The sequence below is a fragment of the Rattus norvegicus genome, chromosome 4 (genome assembly GCF_021556685.1).
Source record: "Rattus norvegicus strain SHRSP/BbbUtx chromosome 4, alternate assembly SHRSP_T2T, whole genome shotgun sequence".
Lineage (NCBI taxonomy): Eukaryota > Metazoa > Chordata > Mammalia > Rodentia > Muridae > Rattus > Rattus norvegicus.
In genome coordinates this window covers 72,089,526-72,114,389 of record NC_141537.1, presented here as the reverse complement: position 1 = coordinate 72,114,389, position 24,864 = coordinate 72,089,526, and the positions used below count along the sequence as shown (strand labels likewise).

General features: G+C 39.8%; 1 long non-coding RNA gene across 3 annotated transcripts in view; it reads right to left on the bottom strand.

The window, feature by feature from the left end:
* The window catches only part of LOC120102261 (uncharacterized), a 257,361-nt gene that overhangs the window by 150,955 nt on the left and 81,542 nt on the right, over positions 1-24,864 (bottom strand). The gene's annotated exons all lie outside the window — the stretch shown is intronic.

Below are 24,864 nucleotides of genomic sequence, written 5' to 3'. Positions count from 1 at the left end.
AAACCCATCCGGTCCTGGGCATTTTTTTGGTTGGGAGAATTTTAATAACTGCTTCTATTTCTTTAGGACTTATAGAACTGTTTAGATGGTTTCTCTGATCCTGATTTATCTTTGGTACCTGGTATCTGTCTAGAAAATTGTCCATTTCATCCAGATTTTCCAGTTTTGTTGAGTATAGGCTTTTGTAGTAGGATCTGATGGTTTTTTAATTTCCTCAGATTCTGTTGTTATGTCTCCCTTTTCATTTCTGATTTTATTAATTTTTATACTGACCCTGTGCTCTCTGGTTAGTCTGACTAAGGATTCATCTATCTTACTGATGTTTTCAAAGAACCAGCTCCTGGTTTTGTTGATTCTTTGTATAGGTTTGTTGTTGTTGTTTGTTTGTTTGTTTGTTTGTTTGTTTTTTGGGTTTTTTTTTTTTTGTTTCTACTTGGTCGATTTCAGCCCTGAGTTTGATTATTTCCTGCCATCTACTCCTCTTGGGTGAATTTATTTCTTTTTGTTCTAGAGTTTTTAGGTGTGCTGTCAAGCTACTGATGTATGCTTTCTACAGTTTCTTTTTGGAGGCATTCAGAGCTATGAGTTTTCCCTCTTAACACTGCTTTCATTGTGTCCCATAAGTTTGGGTATGTTGTGTCTTCATTTTCACTAAATTCTTAAAAGTCTTTCATTTCTTCTTTATTTCTTCCTTGACCAAGTAATCATTAAGTAGAGCAGTGTTCTGCTTCCATGTGTATGTGGCCTTTCTTTGTTTTTGTTGTTATTGAAGACCAACTGTAGTCCATGATGATCTATCTAATAGGATGCCTGGGTTTATTTCAATCTTCTTGTAACTCTTAAGCCCTGTTTTGTGATTGATCATATGTTCAATTTTGGAGAAAGTACCATGAGGTGTTGAGAAGAAGGTATATTCTTTAGTTTTAGGATGAAATGTCCTATAAATATTTGTTAAATTCATTTGATTCATAACTTCTGTTAGTTTCACTGTCTCTGTTCAGTTTCTGTTTCCATGATCTGTCCATGGCTGAGAGTGGGGTGTTGAAGTCTTCCACTATTATTGTGTATAGTGCAATATATGCTTTCAGCTTTAGTCAGGTTTATTTTATGAATGTAGGTGCCCTTGCATGGAGCATAGATATACAGAAATGAGAATTCATCTTGGTGGATTTTTCCTTTGATGAGTTTGAAGTGCCTTTCCTTCTCCTTTCTGATAACTTTTGACCCAAGTCAATTTTATGCGAAATTAGAAAGATTACTCCACACCCTCGGATCCCGGCCTGCAGCAGCTCTCTGCTCCCAAACCCCGTGGGAGAGAGACCTCACCGCCTGATCAGGTGGGCACTCCTGAGGCTGCAGAGCAGAGGAGACCACCAACACTGCCCACCCCTGCCCACATCCCTGGCCCAAGAGGCAACTGTATAAGGCCTCTGGGTTCCCGTAGGGGAGGGCCCGGAGCGGCAGGACCCCTGCGCCTGAGACACCGCCAGAACCTGAAGGAAACAGACCGGATAAACAGTTCTCTGCACCCAAATCCCGTGGGAGGGAGAGCTAAACCTTCAGAGAGGCAGACACGCCTGGGAAACCAGAAGAGACTGCACTCTGTGCACATCCAGACGCCAGAGGAAAACACCAAACGTCATCTGGAACCCTGGTGCACGGAGGCTCCCGGAAAGAGTGGCGCAGATCTTCCCGGTTGCTGCCGCCGCTGAGAGGACTTAGGCAGTACCCCACGAGCAAACTTGAGCCTCGGAACCACAGGTAGGACCAACTTTTCCCCTGCAAGAAACCTGCCTGGTGAACTCAAGACACAGGCCCACAGGAACAGCTGAAGACCTGTAGAGAGGAAAAACTACACGCCCGAAAGCAGAACACTCTGTCCCCATAACTGGCTGAAAGAAAACAGGAAAACAGGTCTACAACACTCCTGACACACAGGCTTATAGGACAGTCTAGCCACGGTCAGAAATAGCAGAACAAAGTAACACTAGGGATAATCTGATGGCGAGAGGCAAGCGCAGGAACCCAAGCAACAGAAACCAAGACTACATGGCATCATCAGAGCCCAATTCTCCCACCAAAGCAAACACGGAATATCCAAACACACCAGAAAAGCAAGATCTAGTTTCAAAATCATATTTGATCATGATGCTGGAGGACTTCAAGAAAGACATAAAGAACTATCTTAGAGAACAAGTAGAAGCCTACAGAGAGGAATCACAAAAATCCCTGAAAGAATTCCAGGAAAACACAATCAAACAGTTGAAGGAATTAAAAATGGAAATAGAAGCAATCAAGAAAGAACACATGGAAACAACCCTGGACATAGAAAATCAAAAGAAAAGACAAGGAGCTGTAGATACAAGCTTCACCAACAGAATACAAGAGATGGAAGAGAGAATCTCAGGAGCAGAAGATTCCATAGAAATCATTGTCTCAACTGTCAAAGATAATGTAAAGCAGAAAAAGCTACTGGTCCAAAACATACAGGAAATCCAGGACTCAATGAGAAGATCAAACCTAAGGATAATAGGTATAGAAGAGAGTGAAGACTCCCAGCTCAAAGGACCAGTAAATATCTTCAACAAAATCATAGAAGAAAACTTCCCTAACCTAAAAAAAAGAGATACCCATAGGCATACAAGAAGCCTACAGAACTCCAAATAGATGGGACCAGAAAAGAAACACATCCCGTCACATAATTGTCAAAACACCAAATGCACAAAATAAAGAAAGAATATTAAAAGCAGTAAGGGAAAATTGTCAAGTAACATATAAAGGCAGACCTATCAGAATCACACCAGACTTTTCGCCAGAAACTATGAAGGCCAGAAGATCCTGGACAGATGTCATACAGACCCTAAGAGAGCACAAATGCCAGCCCAGGTTACTGTATCCTGCAAAACTCTCAATTAACATAGATGGAGAAACCAAGATATTCCATGACAAAAACAAATTTACACAATATCTTTCTACAAATCCAGCACTACAAAGGATAATAAAGGGTAAAGCCCAACATAAGGAGGCAAGCTATACCCTAGAAGAAGCAAGAAACTAATCATCTTGGCAACAAAACAAAGAGAAGAAAAGCACACAAACATAACCTCACATCCAAATATTAATATAACAGGAAGCAATAATCACTATTCCTTAATATCTCTCAACATCAATGGCCTCAACTCCCCAATAAAAAGACATAGATTAACAAACTGGATACGCAATGAGGACCCTGCATTCTGCTGCCTACAGGAAACACACCTCAGAGACAAAGACAGACACTACCTCAGAGTGAAAGGCTGGAAAACAACTTTCCAAGCAAATGGTCAGAAGAAGCAAGCTGGAGTAGCCATTCTAATATCAAATAAAATCAATTTTCAACTAAAAGTCATCAAAAAAGATAAGGAAGGACACTTCATATTCATCAAAGGAAAAATCCACCAAGATGAACTCTCAATCCTCATCTTCGGTTGGTTTATATACAAGTGTGCAATTTCTAGGCTTGAAAGTAAAATGATGCTATCTGGTGCTGGATAGAGGAGCCTTATTTTTTATTATGGCAGCTTGCTATTTTTGTAACATGGTGATTTGGTTGAACACAATAAAGTACAGTAGTAACTGATCTCCCCTTCTTCCTGGATGAGTGAGGAGATGATTAAATGTTGATGTCAGCATCCTTGAGCATATTCAGATGAGCTTCTGCTTCTGTTGAAAAGGATGCTGTGTTTGATTGTGGTCCAAAGCTTTGAAGCACTACTTGGCATCTCCTTCCTTGGAGGTCTCACTGTTTAAACATAACAGATTTGATAGCTTGTTGGTAAGGTGAGGTCCAGCTTGTCTCCACTAGGTCATCTTCATGTGAATCCGGTGGTTATACGGTTTTGTTCTAGGGATATTTCATTTTTTTAATAACGGTTTTAGCTGACATTCATGGAGAGAATGAATCCTTAGAACTGTGCCACTAGTGAAAGGAAATCTTGTCTAGAGTATGTTTCTTTACAAAGCTGTGTCACACCATCCTTTGTGCCCTCTGCTGGAAAAGTAGAATCAAGTCTCAAATAATGCCTTTTAAATTGTATCCTCTAGTATTATAGATGTAGGACAGTACTGTATCATACCTCTGTGGATGTAAAATAGCTTGTACCTGCTTTATGATACGTAGTAGTGACCGTGCTTTATCAGAGCTGTTTTTAATGATGTTGCTCAGAATGTTTTCTTTCCAGATGATGATTGAGAAGATAATTTAAAAAAAAATGGTGCCAGGTACCACAAGAGTAACAGAACTGTGCTGTTTTCTCGGGTTTTGTTTTTTTACTTTTTTTTTTTCAATGGAGTGTGCTGGATGTTTCTACAGTTTTGTTCAGATGACTGCAGAACCTGGAAAAGCTGTTGCTGCTGTTGATGCATAACACACTGCTATTATTGGTCTTTTTATATAAATATAAATATATATATACAGATATATAATTTGAATTTTTTGAAACTTTAGCTGTGCTGTCAACTTTGGAAAAAAGTATCCCCGTTTACTGTGTTGAGTTGGCACTGTACAGAAATTAACAGCCATATTGGTCTAGAAATGTTGAACTTAAGTTTTTTCCATTTGTACAGGGGTAACACACTGTATTAAATATGTAAGGTCTTATCTACGTGGGTTTGATTATAAAAACTAATAAAGTATTCTAATAAAGTAAAAAAAATAAAAACACTAAATGAGTAGTGAGTAAGAAACATTAGACTCCCTTTCTATTCAGTTTAATATCCTCAATGTCTGATCAATACTGGGTACATGGTGAAAGCTTAATAGATACTTGTTTAGTAAACCAACCACAAAGAACAAAATTTAGAGAGAAGAAAATTAAATAATGAAGTGCTTTTTAGATGTCAAAAGATATAACACAAGAGTGCTTTTTGTCTCAACATATTTTGTGGCTTTTGTCATTTATATTAATAATAATTGTTATTAAAGCATATAATTTCAAACTTTAAAAAAAAAAAGAAAGAAAGATTACTCCAGGTTGTTTCTTGGAACCATTTCCTTGGAAAACTTTTTCCAACCCTTTACTCTGAGGTAATATATGCCTTTGACACTGAGGTGAGTTTCCTGTAAGCAGCAAAATGCTAGGTCTTGTTTACACATACAGTCTGTTAGTCTATGTCTCTTTATTGGGGAATTGAGTCCATTGATATTAAGAGATATTAAGGAGTAGTGATTGCTGTTTCCTGTTATTTTTGTTGTTAGAGGTAGAATTATGTTTCTGTGTCTATCCTCTTCTGAATGTTTGCAAGATTACTTTTTTGCTTTTCCTAGGTTATAGTTTCCCTCCTTGTGTTGGAGATTCCCATCTATTATCCTTTGTTGGACTGGTTTTATGGAAAGATACTGTGTAAATTTGGTTTTGTCAGGAATATCTAGGTTTCTCCATCTATGCTAATTGAGAGTTTTGCTGGATACAGTAACCTGGGCTGGCATTTGTGTTTTCTTAGAGTCTGTATGACATCTGTCCAGGATCTTCTGGCTTTCATAATCTCTTGTGAGAAGTCTGGTGTAATTCTGATAGGTCTACATTTATATGCTAATTGACCATTTTCCCTTACTATTTTTAATATTCTTTCTTTTGTGCATTTGATGTTTTGACTATTATGTGACAGGAGGAATTTCTTTTCTGGTCCAGTCTATTTGGGGTTCTGTAGGCTTCTTGTATGTTCATGGGCATTTCTTTCTCTAGGTTAAGGAAGTTTTCTTCTATAATTTTGCTGAAGATATTTACTGGCCCTTTAAGTTGGGAATCTTTACTATCTTCTTTACCTATTATTCTTAGCTTTGGTCTTCTCATTGTGACCTTGATTTCCTGGATGTTTGGGTTAGGAGCTTTTTGCATTTTGCATTTTTTGACTGGTGTCAATGTTTTCTATGGTATCTTCTGCACCTTAGATTATCTCTTCTAACTCTTGTTATTCTGTTGCTGATGTTTGCATCTATGATTCCTGATCTCTTTCCTGGGTTTCTATCTCCCGATGTTTCCTTTTGTGATTTCTTTATTGTTTCTATTTCTACTTTTAGATCCTGGATGGTTTTGTTCAATTCTCTCACCTGTTTGATTGTGTTTTCCTGTAATTCTTTAAGGGGCTTTTGTGTTTCCTCTTTAAGGGTTTCTACTTATTTACCTGTTTTGTCCTGTATTTCTTTAAGGGAATTATTAATGTCCTTCTTAAAGTCCTCTATCACCATCATGAGACGTGATTTTAATCCAAATCTTGCTTTTCTGGTGTGTTGTGATATTCAGTATTTGCTTTGGTGGGAGAACTGGGCTCTGGTGATGCCAAGTAATTTTGGTTTCTGTTGCTTTTGTTTTTGCACTTGCCGCTCACCATCTGGTTATCTCTAGTGCCTGCCCTAGCTGTCTCTGACTGGAGCCTGTCCTTCTTGTGATCCTGGTTGTTTAAGAACTCTTCAGAGTCTTAGTGATCCTGGGATCCTGGGATCCTGGGATCTTAAGTGTGTCAGAGCTCCTAGGATCCAAGCTGCATCTGAGATACTGAAGTCCTGGTGTGACCAACCTCCTGAGGTTGTATCAGAGCTCCAGGGAGTCAAGCTTTCTCTGGGTGTTGCAGGAGTAGGAGTCCAGAGCCCTGAGTTTGCTCTGGAAACAGATACAACCTGGAAGGAACCCATGCCTGTGTCTGGGTGGGGGTTTGTGTTTCCCTGGTTCCTTTGTGGGTCCCAGTTATGCTTGGTGTTGGGGAAGATGTTGTTGTCTCAACTGTGACCTTGAGTGTGTCAGAGCTCCAGTGCTCCTAGGTGTGTCCAATCTCCTGGGAGTCAAGCTTCCTCTGTGATCCTGTTCTCCTGTGATCCTGAGCCTGTTAGAGTACCTGGGTGATGGACTTCCTCTGGGTTTTGTAGGGATGGGTATGGAACCAGCAACCAAGATCTAGGTTTAAATTTTTGAGAAGCATGGGTGGCCCCATCCCTCAGCTGGAGGTCACGCTTATCTACTGGAGGTGGTCTCTACAGGTTGTATCTCCCCTTTTTGGGGTATTTCAGCTAAAGTCATCACCATGGGCTCCTGGAAGCCTCTTGCTTCCCTGGAGTCACTGAAGAGCAAAGCACCACAAGACTGGGAAAAAGAAATTTTGAGGCAAAACATTGCCAAAGACTTATAAAGCAAACAACCTCCATACTTCAAATGAAGGACAAAGTCGTTTCAGCACTCCTCAGCTAGAACGAGGAGGTGGTCCTGAATATGCAGAGCATGTCGCAGGCATGGAAAAAGCTAACACATAAAAGTTGAGAAGAAAATTATCTCTGAAATGATAACTATCTTGCATTCATTTAAAAACCATAAAAAGTTTAAACTAACTTACAAATAAGTGACTATGAGAATAAAATGATTCAAAAGAATACAACAAAAACAATTATGCAATTCCTTTAAATTCTTGATACTAAGCATGCAAATAAAAATTATGAGACCTTTGACTTTTGAAAAGAAGGAAAATACGACTGAAATAATTCAGTCAACTAACACAGACATAGAAATGGAAGAATCTCAATGACACTTTAGAATAAAACATAAAATATTTGAAGTTATAATGTCACTAAGTGGACAGCAGCTTACACACTGCTTGTTTCTCTTCGATGTATAAAGGTAAGTAAGAGAAGTTCAACATGACAGAAAAACAAATAAAACTACAAGAAAATAACCAATACCAAGTCAGCAGTTGTACCTTAATAAATGAACAAAATATCAGAAAGTCAGTAAGGACACAAATATGGAAACAATGCTGCCAGTGTCCCCAAAGGATACTTAAGGACAATGCTATCCAATACACAAGCAGGACATGTGTGCTTCTTAAAGAGCATTGATCAGGACTCATAATGGGCTTGGCCATAAAACAAGTCTCAAAAATCTCTTAAGGGGTTGAAATAATGCAGAGTGTATATTCTAAATACAACGTAATTCAATTAGATATCAATGCTAGAAAGAGATTTGAAAATCCCCACAAGAAATTGGATAATAAACACCATTTGTTTGTTTAACTCATATATCAAAAGAGAAATGAAAAAAGAAATTGGAATAGTTTGAAAAGCAACATATAGAGACAAGCCTGGGAAACCAGAAGAGACTGCTCTCTGCACACACATCTCGGACGCCAGAGGAAAACACCAAAGGCCATCTGAAACCCTGCTGCACTGAAGCTCACGGAAGAGGTGGCGCATATCTTCCTGGTTGCTGCCGCTGCGGAGAGCCCGTGGGCAGCACCCCACGAGCGAACTTGAGCCTCGGGACCACAGGTAAGACCAACTTTTCTGCTGCAAGAAAGCTGACTGGTGAACTCAAGACACAGGCCCACAGGAACAGCTGAAGACCTGTAGAGAGGAAAAACTACACGCCCGAAAGCAGAACACTCTGTCCCCATAACTGACTGAAAGAGAGGAAAACAGGTCTACAGCACTCCTGACACACAGGCTTATAGGACAGTCTAGCCACTGTCAGAAATAGCAGAACAAAGTAACACTAGAGATAATCTGATGGCGAGAGGCAAGCACAGGAACCCAAGCAACAGAAACCAAGAATACATGGCATCATCGGAGCCCAATTCTCCCACCAAAACAAACATGGAATATCCAAACACACCAGAAAAGCAAGATCTAGTTTCAAAATCATATTTGATCATGATGCTGGAGGACTTCAAGAAAGACGTGAAGAACTCCCTTAGGGAAACACAGGAAAACATTAATAAACAAGTAGAAGCCTACAGAGAGGAATCACAAAAATCCCTGAAAGAATTCCAGGAAAACACAATCAAACAGTTGAAGGAATTAAAAATGGAAATAGAAGCAATCAAGAAAGAACACATGGAAACAACCCTGGATATAGAAAACCAAAAGAAGACAAAAGGAGCTGTAGATACAAGCTTCACCAACAGAATACAAGAGATGGAAGAGAGAATCTCAGGAGCAGAAGATTCCATAGAAATCATTGACTGAACTGTCAAAGATAATGTAAAGCAGAAAAAGCTACTGGTCCAAAACATACAGGAAATCCAGGACTCAATGAGAAGATCAAACCTAAGGATAATAGGTATAGAAGAGAGTGAAGACTCCCAGCTCAAAGGACCAGTAAACATCTTCAACAAAATAATAGAAGAAAACTTCCCTAACCTAAAAAAAGAGATACCCATAGACATACAAGAAGCCTACAGAACTCCAAATAGATGGGACCAGAAAAGAAACACATCTCGTCACATAATTGCCAAAACACCAAACGCACAAAATAAAGAAAGAATATTAAAAGCAGTAAGGGAAAAAGGTCAAGTAACATATAAAGGCAGACCTATCAGAATCACACCAGACTTCTCGCCAGAAACTATGAAGGCCAGAAGATCCTGGACTGATGTCATACAGACCCTAAGAGAACACAAATGCCAGCCCAGGTTACTGTATCCTGCAAAACTCTCAATTAACATAGATGGAGAAACCAAGATATTCCATGACAAAAACAAATATACACAATATCTTTCTACAAATCCAGCACTACAAAGGATAATAAATGGTAAAGCCCAACATAAGGAGGCAAGCTATACCCTAGAAGAAGCAAGAAACTAATCGTCTTGGCAACAAAACAAAGAGAATGAAAGCACACAAACATAACCTCACATCCAAATATGAATATAACGGGAAGCAATAATCACTATTCCTTAATATCTCTCAACATCAATGGCCTCAACTCCCCAATAAAAAGAAATAGATTAACAAACTGGATACGCAACGAGGACCCTGCATTCTGCTGCCTACAGGAAACACACCTCAGAGACAAAGACAAACACTTCCTCATAGTGAAAGGCTGGAAAACAACTCTCCAAGCAAATGGTCAGAAGAAACAAGCTGCAGTAGCCATTCTAATATCAAATAAAATCAATTTTCAACTAAAAGTCATCAAAAAAGATAAGGAAGGACACTTCATATTCATCAAAGGAAAAATCCACCAAGATGAACACTCAATCCTAAATATCTATGCCCCAAATACAAGGGCACCTACATATGTAAAAGAAACCTTACTAAAGCTCAAAACACACATTGCACCTCACACAATAATAGTGGGAGATTTCAACACCCCACTCTCATCAATGGACAGATCATGGAAACAGAAATTAAACAATGATGTTGACAGACTAAGAGAAGTCATGAGCCAAATGGACTTAACGGATATTTATAGAACATTCTATCCTAAAGCAAAAGGATATACCTTCTTCTCAGCTCCTCATGGTACTTTCTCCAAAATTGACCATATAATTGGTCAAAAAACGGGCCTCAACAGGTACAGAAAGATAGAAATAATCCCATGCGTGCTATCGGACCACCACGGCCTAAAACTGGTCTTCAATAACAATAAGGGAAGAATGCCCACATATATGTGGAAATTGAACAATGCTCTACTCAATGATAACCTGGTCAAGGAAGAAATAAAGAAAGAAATTAAAAACTTTTTAGAATTTAATGAAAATGAAGGTACAACATACCCTAACTTATGGGACACAATGAAAGCTGTGCTAAGAAGAAAACTCATAGCGCTGAGTGCCTGCAGAAAGAAACAGGAAAGAGCATATGTCAGCAGCTTGACAGCACACCTAAAAGCTCTAGAACAAAAAGAAGCAAATACACCCAGGAGGAGTAGAAGGCAGGAAATAATCAAACTCAGAGCTGAAATCAACCAAGTAGAAACAAAAAGGACCATAGAAAGAATCAACAGAACCAAAAGTTGGTTCTTTGAGAAAATCAACAAGATAGATAAACCCTTAGCCAGACTAACGAGAGGACACAGAGAGTGCGTCCAAATTAACAAAATCAGAAATGAAAAGGGAGACATAACAACAGATTCAGAGGAAATTCAAAAAATCATCAGATCTTACTATAAAAACCTATATTCAACAAAACTTGAAAATCTTCAGGAAATGGACAATTTCCTAGACAGATACCAGGTATCGAAGTTAAATCAGGAACAGATAAACCAGTTAAACAACCCCATAACTCCTAAGGAAATAGAAGCAGTCATTAAAGGTCTCCCAACCAAAAAGAGCCCAGGTCCAGACGGGTTTAGTGCAGAATTCTATCAAACCTTCATAGAAGACCTCATACCAATATTATCCAAACTGTTCCACAAAATTGAAACAGATGGATCACTACCGAATACCTTCTACGAAGCCACAATTACTCTTATACCTAAACCACACAAAGACACAACAAAGAAAGAGAACTTCAGACCAATTTCCCTTATGAATATCGACGCAAAAATACTCAATAAAATTCTGGCAAACCGAATTCAAGAGCACATCAAAACAATCATCCACCATGATCAAGTAGGCTTCATCCCAGGCATGCAGGGATGGCTTAATATACGGAAAACCATCAACGTGATCCATTATATAAACAAACTGAAAGAACAGAACCACATGATCATTTCATTAGATGCTGAGAAAGCATTTGACAAAATTCAACACCCCTTCATGATAAAAGTCCTGGAAAGAATAGGAATTCAAGGCCCATACCTAAACATAGTAAAAGCCATATACAGCAAACCAGTTGCTAACATTAAACTAAATGGAGAGAAACTTGAAGCAATCCCACTAAAATCAGGGACTAGACAAGGCTGCCCACTCTCTCCCTACTTATTCAATATAGTTCTTGAAGTTCTAGCCAGAGCAATCAGACAACAAAAGGAGATCAAGGGGATACAGATCGGAAAAGAAGAGGTCAAAATATCACTATTTGCAGATGATATGATAGTATATTTAAGTGATGCCAAAAGTTCCACCAGAGAACTACTAAAGCTGATAAACAACTTCAGCAAAGTGGCTGGGTATAAAATTAACTCAAATAAATCAGTTGCCTTCCTCTATACAAAAGAGAAAGAAGCCGAGAAAGAAATTAGGGAAACGACACCCTTCATAATAGACCCAAATAATATAAAGTACCTCGGTGTGACTTTAACCAAGCAAGTAAAAGATCTGTACAATAAGAACTTCAAGACACTGAGGAAAGAAATTGAAGAAGACCTCAGAAGATGGAAAGATCTCCCATGCTCATGGATTGGCAGGATTAATATAGTAAAAATGGCCATTTTACCAAAAACAATCTACAGATTCAATGCAATCCCCATCAAAATACCAATCCAATTCTTCAAAGAGTTAGACAGACAATTTGCAAATTCATCTGCAATAACAAAAAACCCAGGATAGCTAAAACTATCCTCAACAATAAAAGGACTTCAGGGGGAATCACTATCCCTGAACTCAAGCAGTATTACAGAGCAATAGTGATAAAAACTGCATGGTATTGGTACAGAGACAGACAGATAGACCAATGGAATAGAATTGAAGACCCAGAACTGAACCCACACACCTATGGTCACTTGATTTTTGACAAAGGAGCCAAAACCATCCAATGGAAAAAAGATAGCATTTTCAGCAAATGGTGCTGGTTCAACTGGAGGGCAACATGTAGAAGAATGCAGATTGATCCATGCTTATCACCCTGTACAAAGCTTAAGTCTAAGTGGATCAAGGACCTCCACATCAAACCAGACACACTCAAACTAATAGAAGAAAAACTAGGGAAGCATCTGGAACACATGGGCACTGGAAAAAATTTCCTAAACAAAACACCAGTGGCTTACGCTCTAAGATCAAGAATCGACAAATGGGATCTCATAAAACTGCAAAGCTTCTGTAAGGCAAAGGACACTGTGGTTAGGACAAAACGGCAACCAACAGATTGGGAAAAGATCTTTACCAATCCTACAACAGATAGAGGCCTTATATCCAAAATATACAAAGAATTCAGGAAGTTAGACCGCAGGGAAACAAATAACCCTATTAAAAAATGGGGTTCAGAGCTAAACAAAGAATTCACAGCTGAGGAATGCCAAATGGCTGAGAAACACCTAAAGAAATGTTCAACATCTTTAGTCATAAGGGAAATGCAAATCAAAACAACCCTGAGATTTCACCTCACACCAGTGAGAATGGCTATGATCAAAAACTCAGGGGACAGCAGATGCTGGCGAGGATGTGGAGAAAGAGGAACACTCCTCCATTGTTGGTGGGATTGCAGACTGGTAAAACCATTCTGGAAATCAGTCTGGAGGTTCCTCAGAAAATTGGACATTGAACTGCCTGAGGATCCAGCTATACCTCTCTTGGGCATATACCCAAAAGATGCCTCAACATATAAAAGAGACACGTGCTCCACTATGTTCATCGCAGCCTTATTTATAATAGCCAGAAAATGGAAAGAACCCAGATGCCCTTCAACAGAGGAATGGATACAGAAAATGTGGTACATCTACACAATGGAATATTACTCAGCTATCAAAAACAACGAGTTTATGAAATTCGTAGGCAAATGGTTGGAACTGGAAAATATCATCCTGAGTGAGCTAACCCAATCACAGAAAGACATACATGGTATGCACTCATTGATAAGTGGCTATTAGCCCAAATGCTTGAATTACCCTAGATCCCTAGAACAAACGAAACTCAAGACGGATGATCAAAATGTGAATGCTTCACTCCTTCTTTAAATGAGGAAAAAGAATACCCTTGGCAGGGAAGGGAGAGGCAAAGATTATAACAGAGACTGAAGTAACACCCATTCAGAGCCTGCCCCACATGTGGCCCATACATATACAGCCACCCAATTAGACAAGATGGATGAAGCAAAGAAGTGCAGACCGACAGGAGCCGGATGTAGATCGCTCCTGATAGACACAGCCAGAACACAGCAAATACAGAGGCGAATGCCAGCAGCAAACCACTGAACTGAGAATAGGTCCCCCGTTGAAGGAATCAGAGAAAGAACTGGAAGAGCTTGAAGGGGCTCGAGACCCCGTATGTACAACAATGTCAAGCAACCAGAGCTTCCAGGGACTAAGCTACTACCTAAAGACTATACATGGACAGACCCTGGACTCTGACCCCATAGGTAGCAATGAATATCCTAGTAAGAGCACCAGTGGAAGGGGAAGCCCTGGGTCCTGCTAAGACTGAACCCCCAGTGAACTAGACTATGGGGGGGAGGGCGGCAATGAGGGGAGGGTTGGGAGGGGAACATCCATAAGGAAGGGGAGGGGGGAGGGAGATGTTTGCCCGGAAACCGGGAAAGGGAATAACACTCGAAATGTATATAAGAAATACTCAAGTTAATAAAAAAAAAAAAACTTTACTTTATTGTAAAATATTGATAGTTTAAGATCCCGAAAGACATAATTCTTGTTTGACAACGGAGCTCTAAAAAAAGTGAAAAAATTAATTTATCAGCTAAAATTAAACTAAAAGACGACTAGGCTTGCTTTTCCAGATTCTGGAATCAGAGCACTTGGCAAGGCCTGAGATTTGACAATGTTGTCAAGTAGAACCGTGGATGGAAAAGGAACCCAGAAGCAGATTCTTCCTATATGGAAACCCAAAGATGTCAGAGCATGTACTGCCCTGCATATTACTGGGAAAAATGCTCCAGACAATCCCTTATTTACTTAGAAAAATAATAAATTTGGATGTGTCATAAAGTGAACGAGATCTAATCCTCTAGTGTTATGTCAGATCAGGTGGATCGTTTGAGCAGTGGTTGGACTGATGAAGTCATGAGAGTGGGGCCCGTGGTGGAATAGTAACCTCCTTATAAGGTTGGAGCTCGGGCTCTCTTCACCACATGAACACAGGGAAGGCAGGGAGGGAGCCCCATCAGAAGTGACCTTTGCCAACACGCTGATTTCAGACCTCTCGGGCTAGAGAGCTATGAGAAATCAACCTCTGCTAAGTTCTCAGCCCACAGGACCTTGTAATGTAAGCCATACTGACCAATTTAAGTTGATTCTGTGTTACACGATAAAAAAATCTGTTCTAGGAAAACGAAAAAAAAAAAAAAGAAAAGCAACATATAACATGATGGATTTATACGCCCGATAGATTAACCAGACTTTGATATGTTATACATAGGATAAGTAATGTACCTCAAGACGTATCCACTACATATCCAACGCTATCAACATGAGGTACAGACTAAAAACAAAAGGGAAAAATTACCGAGGATGAAAATGTTAAAGATGGGATAGAGAGTCATGGACATGGAAGAATAAAAAGGACACTGGGTAGAAGTTTCAGCAAGACTAAGAATGTTTGGGAAAGCCATAAAGAAATTTGTTACTTTATAAAATAATTAAAAATAAAATTTAAGAGTATATGAATGGTGCTACCCTGATTACATTGATAAAGTTATGGGTTGTGAAATAAATCCCTATGCCAGAGTTGAGCTACAATGACTGGTCAGGAAGGACTCAAAGGCCCCTGCTTTTTATTGTTCACTGCTCTTGTTTGCCCACCAGAACAAGATAACAAGATCCTATTGCTGATGATACTGCACTGTTTGTTTGTAAGACAGAGAAATTCAAGATGAAGTTGAGCTGTATGTTTCCCTCCAGGTGACTAGCTTTTATGGTACAAGAAGGCACTCTACAGGCTGCTGGGGGAGGAAAGTCACCCAGAGTCCTACTCTGTTGTTGACTCAGTATGCTACTACTCTACTGACCTGCTAGGCAAGAAAAGTCCACCAGTACAATAGTGGCATAACAATCATGGGGGTAATCAAATACGTTCTTAGTTCATGAAGTCCAATCCACAAAAGCAACTTCATAACTCATATTCTTAACCTAGTCAAAGCCTTTGGCTGGGAGGGATATAGACCTGGAAGGTGACTTTAGTTTTGCCAAGTATGTCGCAGACATCAAATTACCTTCTAATTATTAGAAGTCTATAGATTAGTATGGCTGTCATGTTTAGCCAAAGGAGCTGTCTCCCCTCAGTGGACATCAGCTAGTGCAGAGACTCCAAACCAGTTAAAGTGCTGAGAATTATTGAATGTTCATCCCTAAAAGGGACATCTATAGCACTTCTTCCAAGGCCCAGAGACCACTGAAGCTAGTGGGAGGTAGAGTGGGAGGAATGGGGAGTAGGGGTGTATAAACCAGAAGAAGGAATGGAGTATCGTAGAATACTGTCATCCAGGCATCCCACACTCATTGTGCTCATGAACTCACAGTGGCTATGATTACCTGAACCTGTACAAGAGTGGACCCATCAACATTCTCTCAAGAGAGAGAGAGGTTCATGAGTCCACACCCATCCCTGGGTTTTATAGGCAGGACACTGACAGTCTGACCATGCTCCAGTGAATATATAAATAACACAAATTTGACTTGGTTTTTTTCTTTTAATTTTCTGGGGCTGTCCCAAGGTAGTGGGGAGGTCATGGAAGGACTAAGAAATGAGCATGGTTGGGGTACATGATGTGATATTCCCCCCAAAAAATTAATAGAAATATTATGTTAAAGAAAACAAGAAAATGCTACTTTCTCCAAAAAGACTAAACAAACAAACAAACAAACAAACAAACAAACAAGAACAACAAACCCTGAATACAGGATCTTCAGAATGTGTTAGCACTGGGGCCTAGATAGATATCTCAGCAGTGTTTGCTTCTCCTGCAGAAGAGCAGGGTTCAATTCCCAGAACCTACATGACATCAAAAAACAGTCTATATCTCTAGTTCCAAAGGATCTGATTCCCTCATCTGGCCTCTGCAAGCACCAGACAAACACATAGTAAATATACATACATGCAGGCAAACATTCCTACACATGAGATAAAAATAATACAACTTTTTTATAAAAACGTTTTAGCATTTCTTTCAGAATAAGATCTTTAATACAAGGAACTCCTGAGAAGCATTCTTGGGGGTATTGAGATGGCCACAGGCAAGTGTTGTGGCAATTCTAAGATCATCTTTCTTCCCTCTCGGCATAGTTCTCTCACTTCTGTGAGGAAGTGGACCTGAAGAAGTGACTTTTCTATATGGTCTTCATTCAGCCTGTCAGTTCACCAACTCTATTGTGGAAGCTGCAAAAGCAAAACAGGCATGTCGGAGCCTGTATTACATGTATAAAGTCATCAACAAAGGAGGCCTCATGCATGTTCACTTGATGAAAAGTTCCATAACAGTGCATACAGCCAAAAGTACAACCTTGTAGTTAAAGCCTATCCAACAACAAACTTAACTGCAACCTTCAAGTCATCTCAACCAGCAGTCAGTCACTGGTATGAATTTGTTTCCTAGCAATAAACAGTGTACACATCAGCACCAAGAGTCCTTATAACCAATGAATGTTTATTTAAAAATAGTCATGTTTTGCTTTTAAAACTCCCCCTTCCCTTAAAGTCCTTGAATGAGCCCATGATCCACCATCACATCCACATCCCACATTGCAGTGTCCTGTCACTCATTGCCATGTAGACATTTTTAAGAGCTTCACTGTGTGTTGTTATTTTAATTTGATAACATATTGCAGTCTCTATTTAGAAACTAGAGGAGAAGCAAATAAAAGGGGAGATGTGCCATGTTTCTAAATCAGGTCATTGCAAGTCAAAGGGAACAAAGAAAGACTTAGAACAATAAACTTTGTGAAGATTTTCCTGTATAATTTTAATTATGACTGCAAGAAAGATGGGGTGTCCAGATGTGTGGGTTCTGTACTCTCATTCTAACCATAGAATGAATGGTTCCCTTCTACACATAAAACTAAAAAGAGGCCATATGATTGGCAAATTTACCCACAGCCTATCACCCATTCTATATTTAAGCCATTTTCCTATATAACTTAATGGCAATGTAGAGACTCACGTAGCCTTAGAGAAGGAACACTAAACTTTGCCGACATCCTTTCAATCCCAAACCAAACCCTCTGTCGCCTCCCATGAGACACTGAGACCTACCAGTCCTGCCCCATGAGTGACAACGCAGTTGGTGTTCTCAGAAGAAACTGGGCATTGTTGGTCTATATCTATTTAAATATCCCCACTTCAATCTAGAAAGTAACCTCAAAGTCATCACATCTGCTTTCTGATCCTCAGCTGCATTTTGAGACAAACAGTAGGGTCAAACGTATGACCCTAAAAATTGTTTCTATCTTTATTCTTATCTGTGATTCTCAATTGTTATTATTGTGTTTACATAAGAGTGTCAGTGGGTATTCTTGTCTCTCAGTAGGGACGTCATGGACCAAAGCTTAGTACTGGCTAAGAAAGAAAGAAGGAGAGAGAGAGAGAGAGAGAGAGAGAGAGAGAGAGAGAGAGAGAGAAGAGGGGGAGGGAGGGAGGAAGGGAGGGAGAAGGAAGAGGAGGGGAGGGAGGGAGGAAGGAAGGAGAGAGAGAGAGAGAGAGAGAGAGAGAGAGAGAGAGAGAGAGCAAACCCTTTAACTAAAGCTTCAACTAGCATGGGCCCCAGGTGCTGGGCTCAGAAACTCAGCAGATGGTTACAGTATGCAAAACCAGTTTCTAGTCTCAACCATCAAACAGGGAACTCATCTCAGCCACAGAACAACTATCAGGAGGAAGTAAACAGGTGGAGGGTTGAACCCATCTGATCTCCCATCATCTCCACCAACGTCTAACCCCATCTTTTAACCATATTAGAAAGACTTGGGTTAAATATTTCTTCTTTTTATTTCATTAGATCCTACGAACCATCCCTCTGTAGCGTGTAGTTTTTAAAAATTCACATTATCGCCTTTGCCCAGGACCACAGCTGCACTATCAGCCCCTCTGGGCTACCTTTTGTTCTACCAGGCTTAGCTCTGGAATCAGCGGCCACCAGTCATAACCCAACTTCCTTTTCTACCTGCTTTTGCTCCAGGAGGGTGGCATTACTCCTGGGACCTTTGAATTCACAGACAAAAGACACACAAACTGCTCTGTTACTTTACAACTGTCCACTAGGCACAATTGCTGGGCACAAATATCCCCTGCCTGGAGTCGAATGCCCTTACCAATTTATTATCTCCATCTCTCCTTCACATCCGTGGTCACCCACTTGTAGCAAAGTCGCAGGCCCTAGCCCTCCCTGAGGTCTTACACGTTTGCTGGGTCCTTTTTCCTCCAAAGCTTGGCAAAAAAGCCCCCTTTCTCCTTCCCTGTTCCTCCTTTTCCCCTTGGGACCCTTAAGTCCCACATGTACTTTCAGCCCAGTAATTGACTCCCAGCCGGCCTTCTTTATTGACAAACCAAAAACCAATTAGGAAACTAGACCTTAGTATCAGAACCTCCCCTTACATCCCTCCTAACCCTAAAACTAATCATTTTCATTATATAATACTCTGAAGATCATGAACAACTCTTTCATACCTAATCTCATTTGATATCCACTAGTTCTCACCTGATTTAGCATATTCCAGAACAATGCAGTGAAACAGTCCCATTGTAACTACAACTATGCAAAGGCTAAGATTCTGGATTAGTTTCTCATGATTCACCATAAATCATTTAAACTCAGACAGTGTGAATGAAGAATCATGATTTTTTTCTCCTCCTCTAAATTAATCTCAAAACATATTCCCTTATCAAAAACTATATCTAAAAATAAATCAAATCTTGCAAGTATGGTGGTCTTCACAGGCAGTCCCAGCATTTTGATTGTAAAGTGGAAGGATCGTTGTAATTTTGAGTTCAGCCCAATCTACAAAGTGAGTTACTGGCCAGCCAAGGCTGCAGAGGAAGCCTCTTCTCATCTACTGCAGAGAGAGGGAGGGAGGGAGGGAGGGAGGGAGGGAGGGAGAGAGAGAGAGAGAGAGAGAGAGAGAGAGAGAGAGAGAGAGAGAGATCTTTATTCTTTGCTTTAAGAAAAAAAAAAAGGCAGCAAGCAAAACAATGAGATGTTTGGAAGGCAAACATGCCTTTGCTGTAACAAAGAGTTTACCCATAACAAAGCCAAAAGATTTGAGAGGCACTCCCTTGCTGACTTCATCTGTGGGCACTGTCAGCTTCCAAATGTTGTCATTGAACATGATATGCGCATTTGTCTTTTATTAATCATTTCGACAGTCAAATAAATGCCAACATTTCACCAAGGAGACAGCAAAATTTCAAAACACAGATATAATTGTAATTGATATAATGTCCTATATTTGACCCTGATCTTATTAGCAGAAGATTAAGCTTGATTAATCACTGGAACCCAAATGAGTGATTTTTCTATTGTCATTGACCTAACGTGAATTATGGAGGAGCAAGAAGGAACCTCTGCCTCTGCCTCTGCCTCTGCCTCTGCCTCTGCCTCTGCCTCTGCCTCTGCCTCTGCCTCTGCCTCTGCCTCTGCCTCTGCCTCTGCCTCTGCCTCTGCCTCTGCCTCTGCCTCTGCCTCTGCCTCCTTTGTCCTGACTTCACACACACACACACACACACACACACACACACACACACACACACACACAAGTAAACAGTCCTCAAAGACAACTTAGATGAGTTTATTCATGTACTCAACAAAAATTGTACTGAGAAACACACATTAGGAATGTTTACATATAAAAATTCAGAGAAGATCCTGACTTCAAGAAGCTTAGAATCTAGTAAAAAGCATGTTCTCATGTCCAGAGTCCTCTTCAAGGTCCTTTACTCAGTTTCAAATCATGAACTCCTACTAGGTTTCCTTAACTCCCCCAGAAGACTGACTTATCTGCTCCATGAGGTAATGGTATAAGCTAGGTCAGTGAGCTCACTCTAGTGCAGCTCCCCAGGGACAAGCTGACCTCTTTGTCCTATTTAAAGTCACCTACCTGCTGACCCTTCTGAACTTGCTCACCCTCCTGACCTTGCATACCCTCTTCCTATACCTTCAACTCCCTTTTCTCATGTCCCTCTTCCTTTGGCCCAAAATGCATCACACACACATACACATACACACACACACACACACACACATACACACACACACACACACTCACTCACACAAGGGTGGGGAGAGTCACACACAACCAGGGTGTCACACAGGGCAATAGAATAGTGGTGCTGTCAGACAATTGAGCTGAACAGTGGAGTAAGACCTTAAGTATAAAAAACTCGAGAATAGAAAGGAAAGGCCTGATCCTGGGACAATACAGCCTATAATGAGGTCGGAAAAAGTCCAATTGTACAAAGAAATGACAGAGGGGTTGGAGGATACTAATTTTAAAAGTCTGAATGATAATGACATGTGCCTTGGAATCTTTTTTATAACTCTGCCCTTTTCCTAACAAGATTCAAAAGCAGTTTATGCCATCCAGAAATGCAATGCACACATTTGCTGACTCAGTGAACATCAGGATAATTGCCCTAGTCATTTTCATCATTGCCCTAAATATCAAGTTCTCCATTCACAATCAATCAAATGCTACATTTACCAGATATCTTTTTTGTGCCTAACCCTCGCTTCTGTCATCACCACTCTTGTTACTACCTCCTTCCTCCTGTGTGCTGCACGAATCACACTTTCTGGAATACCACATGAGTCTTAGAGACAAACACAACATCGAGCTCCAGTGAATGCAGCACCCAGTGTCAGGTGCAACAAAAAACAGGTCCTCCCACAGCCTAGAGAGTCTGTTGAGAGATAAGAGATTAATGTCAAACTAAATAAATAAAACCAAATTCCAACATAATATTGCAGTGCAAGAAATACAGTTTGTAGTATCAGCTCTTGGCCAAAAGAGAGACAGAAAAGTTTACAAGTTAATGGAGTTCCATTAGAGAGGTAAGAAATCCTTGTGGTTTGAAATGGAATTAAAAGAGAAGGTAAACAGGGTGAGCCTTGGAAAATGGACAATTTTCAGTAGATGACTAAGTAGAGAAAAATGGGCTGTTTCTATGGCATGACCCAGGTGAGGAAGCAGAGACCAGAAAGGAGCTATTGAAAGGTGAGTAAACCAGTTTGGCAAAGATCTCATTCTGAGGAGTTACAGGGAAGAGCTGGGGCTACAGAGGGGCAGATATAGTAGATCTTAGAAAATAAGGCCAAGGAATTTGCATTATAGGCAAGGAACAGATTGCCCAGTTTGGGTATTGGAGAAGCACTTACACCACAATAACTAAAAGCTCTCTTCCTTCATGCTGTACTACTGATAACAACAGAAAAAAAAAAAAGATGCACTGTCTTCTGTCATTACTTCAATGAGTCTCTATCCCATGTTTTGAGGGAAAGAAACAATGAAACATTTATGATTCAGCTTCCATTAGTTGAGGTGGATTTCATAACTTCGTAGGGCTTTAGGGGAGAGTTCAGAGACCAAAATACTGGTGAGTTAGACATACAGACTGGAAGTTATTCAGAACATCAAAAAATATTAGGAGTAAAAATGAATCTTGACATTGAGAACTGAACCAAATGAAATATCCACAAAGTGCCTTCTACTTTCCAGTGTCATTTATTTATTTATTTATTTATTTATTTATTTATTTATTTATTGTTGATATGAGAAGACACCACAGCATCTAGGCAGCACTACGAAAGCTCAGCAAAAATAGACAGAATTCCATTGGTGTTCTCCCTGTCACCGGTGATAGCAACCACATTTGACCTCCTACCATGCTTCAGAAAGGTAACTCCTGACTAGGAAGTCCCACCTAGGTGAGGCTGGTATTTGGAACTTGCTTTTCTGATACTGATTCACATAGGAGTCAGAAATCCCACCAGTTCCTAGCCTGGAAAAGAGTTCATACCATTTTAATAATAATAAAAAAGTCAATGTATAATAAGCCCAGCACGAAATTCAGCATCCTTGCTCATAGTATAATCAAGAACTCAGTCTGTCTCCTGAAGAGCAGTGAGGACACAGGCAATAGGGACGAGAATTAGGAAATGTTTACAGAATTTCTTAAAGTCAAAAAAAGCAATTGAAATTTCTTGACAAGCCTGATTAATCCACAAACAGGGCTCCCCCAAGATTAAATACATCCAAACATTTGTCCACAGTAAAATCCCCCATTCAGCACTTTCCTTTCCTAAGAGCCCCCTACTAGGAATCCTACTGCAGAGAGCAGGGGATCTTAGCTGGAGCTACTGTCAGACTTCAGGGTGTGTCTCCTTCCGGAATTGGATCTACCCCAAGCACACTTATCACCTCATTAGGGAGTTGCTTCGTGAAGACAGTCTCAACTTGAGTGTCTACCATATAAAGCCATGTTTTCCCAATGTATGCACTGATAAACGATCTTCTTTCCCTTCCAGGCACTTTTGCCAATGTGTAACAATATGATTACTCGTCAGACATGTAATTCCTGACTCCCACAAGACTGCTGGTTCCCTGAGGAGGAGGCTGCACCTGTGAGTCCACTGTGTTACACAGGCATTAACATGCATATTCAAAAGTGTTAACTGAATTAGTTCTCAACTGATTCTAACCTGTAGATCATTCTGTAGGAACGTATTTTTCTATTTTATAGCATCTTTAGAAGTGCTGAGTGCCTTTAATCTCAGCACTCTAGAGGTAGAAGCAGGTAGATTTCTGAACTCAAGGGCACCCTTAACTATCAAGTGAACTCCAAGCAAGACTTGGCTACATAGTAAGACTGGAAAAAAAAGAAAAGAAAGAAAAACAGACAGACAGAAAGACAGACAGACAGAAAGAAAGAAAGAAAGAAAGAAAGAAAGAAAGAAAGAAAGAAAGAAAGAAAGAAAGAAAGACAGAAAGAAGAAACAAAGTAACAAAGAAAGAGAGAGAGAGAGAGAGAGAGAGAGAGAGAGAGAAGAACACTCTTTACCTGGAAGGGTGGTATTTGCTGGTGGTGAGATGAAGGCTGTAAAAAGACATTAACACCAAACACTGGACACCACAGACATGGAATGACAGTGGATATGGCGATCCTGGTCCAGGATTCACCCAAACATCTGATTTCTCATTGATACCATCTGATTTCAGAAAAAAGTTTGAAGAAGTAGTCATATTCAGAAGCTCTTGATTATAATTTTCTTTTTCCCTTCCAAAGGGTAAAATCTCTCTTAGATCTTCTATTTTGCCTCCATTGGCTGACATTAAAATACGACTCGGGTGAGGTTTTCAATTAGAACCACATCCATAAACAGCAGTCTAGTGGATCCAAAGCATGCTACAATATCAGAATCTCTCTCTCTCTCCAGAAGTTTCCTACCTACCACAAGTGTTTTCCTCACCCCTCACACACAGTGTTCCCATGTCTGACAAGGAGACAAATGGAAAACTAGGGACAAAGATAAGAGTTAGAGAAAATCTTTGTTCGTGACCAGAAGATGTCCTGGCCATACATACTCTGCCTTCCTCATACCAACACAAATACAGAAAATAATAATAGCATTAATTATGAGTTATTATAACTATTTTTAAATTATGAGTATTATTTATGTGTCATGTATACACTGTGCACCCATTACAGCTATTAGAAAGTAGCCACCTCATTTAACATACCAGAAAACTGAAACACAGAGGATTAATTATATTTAGGATTATGCATTTCCAGTAACATTGAAGTTCTGCAGTTTTGTTTTGTTTTTATATTGTTTCTTTTACTTTGTTAAAACAGGGTTTCTCTATGTGGTCCTGGTTGTACTAAAACTTGACCTATAGACTAGGCTGGCCTCATATTCATATCCACTTGTCTCTGCTTGCCAAGTGTTGGGATTAAAGGCGTGTGCCACCAAGCTCAAAGATCTTCATTTTTAAAAGTTAAAACACTCACAATTATGTTTGAAACTTCCTATGAATCATCATTCCTCCAAGTGCGTTTTTAAGTTATAAGTAAAAATCAGGAAAAAAAATTAAACCCCAGGATTTAGGGAGTGTTTTACTGCTCCCTACTGTAAGCACTTACTGTGTCAAAGAGCTGATTTCTCCACAAGAAGATCTCCAGCAATCATCAAGAAAAAGGTCAAAGACCAAATTAAACAAAACAAAAATGTTTCAAAACATGTAAGGTAATGGCAATTCTATCATAATGTCATAGAAAATATAAACATAATAAAATGGTTTTTTTAACCTA